Consider the following 2,934-nt stretch of genomic DNA (forward strand, 5'->3'; position numbering starts at 1 on the left):
ACTGTTCTATAAATATCAACATCACCAACCCTGGGACTCAGCCTTACCGCCGTCGTCCACGTGTGATTGAAAGTGACAGTGACTAACTTTCCTCCTGTCGGTATGGCGCGAAATGTGTGACGTAAGTGACGTCATCTCACAAGCAAACCAAGAATTCCATTCATAAATGTGTAAGATTTATAAGATTACTATTGACAATAAAGTAGTATTAATAACTTGACCAACATGTTCAAAGATGTAAAAAGTGTTTATGATATATTATACACTGAGCAATAGTAAATATTAAAAAGAAATGTGTTGTTTTATTGCGTGTTTTAAGGCACTATATTTGAACGCGTACGCATGTCTCTGGGTGATATATTTGACAGAGTATTTGACCCAGCCCGCTTGAAGAAAAAACAGTTAAACACTGACGTTGGATGTTTACATTCAAAGTCCATATTATGTTTTCGACCGCAAACATAGTTTGCAAAATTCGGGGATGGAGAATCTATTTCAGCATTTTTTTTTTTTTGATGTATATGGCCCAAGGAAAAAAAATAGAAATCTGAAAAATGGCGGCGTCCAGTGATGGCTACCGCGAGGTGAGTGCAAATAATTGATAATATGAGATTAGAAATGAGAGAAAAAAACTCTTTTCTATATGGGTATGTAGGATAGGGATATTCCACCCGAGGGGTCACAAAATGTGGTAAAACCCGAGGCTTGGTGATGTAGGGGGTACAGTAAGTAAAAAAATATATAATGGTGATGTAGGGTACAGTTAGTAAGAAATACATAATGATGATGTAGGGTACAGTAAGTAAGAAATATGTAATGGTGATGTAGGGTACAGTTAGTAAGAAATATATAATGATGATGTAGGGTACAGTAAGTAAGAAATATATAATGGTGATATGGTACAGTTAGAAGAAATATATAATGGTGATGTAGTGTTATGGTTTAGTAAGAAATATCTAAATGGTGATGTAAACACAGTGTTATGGTTTAACAGTAAACACAGTGTTAAGAAATATATAATGGTAAACACATGTTATGGTTTAATAGGGATATTACAACATGTAAACACAGTGTTAGGGGTCACAAAATGTGGTAAAACAGAGTTATGGCTTAGCAGAGGGTTTATACAACATTTTGTAAACACAGTGTTATGGTTTAACATATAGAAAAGAGTCTTATAATACAGAGACATGTAAACACAGTGTTATGGTTTAGCAGAGACGTTACTATACAACATGTAAACATAGTGTTATGGTTTAGCGGAGACGTTACTATACAATATGTAAACACAGTGTTATGGTTTAGCAGAGACGTTACTATACAATATGTAAACATAGTGTTGGTGATCAAGTGTACAGTTAGTAAGAAATATATAATGGTGATGTAGGGTACAGTAAGTAAGAAATATATAATGGTGATGTAGGGTACAGTTAGTAAGAAATATATAATGATGATGGAGGGTACAGTTAGTAAGAAATATATAATGGTGATGTAGGATAGGGATATCCCTATCCTACATACCCATATAGAAAAGAGTCTTATAATACAGAGACATGTAAACACAGTGTTATGGTTTAGCAGAGACGTTACTATACAACATGTAAACATAGTGTTATGGTTTAACAGAGACGTTACTATACAACATGTAAACACAGTGAAATATATATGGTTTAGCAGAGACAGTTTACTATACAATATGTAAACATAGTGTTGGTGATCAAGTGTACAGTTAGTAAGAAATATATAATGGTGATGTAGGGTACAGTAAGTAAGAAATATATAATGGTGATGTAGGGTACAGTTAGTAAGAAATATATAATGATGATGTAGGGTACAGTTAGTAAGAAATATATAATGGTGATGTAGGGGGTACAATATAAAATGGTGATGTAGGGTACAGTAAGTAAGAAATATATAATGGTGATGTAGGGGGTACAGTTAGTAAGAAATATATAATGGTGATGTAGGGGGTACAGTTAGTTAGAAATATATAATGGTGATGTAGGGTACAGTTAGTAAGAAATATATAATGGTGATGTAGGGTACAGTTAGTAAGAAATATATAATGGTGATGTAGGGGGTACAGTTAGTAAGAAATATATAATGGTGATGTAGGGGGTACAGTTAGTTAGAAATATATAATGGTGATGTAGGGGGTACAGTTAGTAAGAAATATATAATGGTGATGTAGGGTACAGTAAGTAAGAAATATATAATGGTGATGTAGGGTACAGTTAGTAAGAAATATATAATGGTGATGTAGGGTACAGTTAGTAAGAAATATATAATGGTGATGTAGGGGGTACAGTTAGTAAGAAATATATAATGGTGATGTAGGGGGTACAGTTAGTAAGAAATATAAAATGGTGATGTAGGGTACAGTAAGTAAGAAATATATAATGGTGATGTAGGGTACAGTTAGTAAGAAATATATAATGGTGATGTAGGGGGTACAGTTCGTAAGAAATATATAATGGTGATGTAGGGTAATACATTTGAAACAAAAGACGTTATCAGGGATGAAGTTGATCAGACGATGGCAACGAATTTTAAGATATGTAATACATATTTGTACAACCTAATTCGTGTTGGATATAGCAAAAAAACATGTCCCTGCTCCTATAAGTATGGGTCATACAAATACAAAAATCACGTCTGCTATGAATTTTAAAACAGCTGGGACCATATTCATAATAACCGACATTTAAAATGCAACACTTTCATTATACATGTACAAAAATAAAACAGAATCAAGAAATGGTGATAGAATGGTTTGTTATCTGCCATACTGGGAGGAATTTTATCAAACAAATGCTAAGTAAATTAAATAGGAAATATATCATGTTAACTGGTGTGCTTGTTTTTCTGGTATTTTTTCTCCAACAGTGTTCGTTAAATTTAGGAGGATGATCGACGTAACATAACACCCTTTGT

This window comes from Ylistrum balloti, unplaced genomic scaffold, assembly GCF_031769215.1.
Source record: "Ylistrum balloti isolate Yb309-2 unplaced genomic scaffold, AGI_CSIRO_Ybal_v1 Utg370508, whole genome shotgun sequence".
NCBI lineage: Eukaryota > Metazoa > Mollusca > Bivalvia > Pectinida > Pectinidae > Ylistrum > Ylistrum balloti.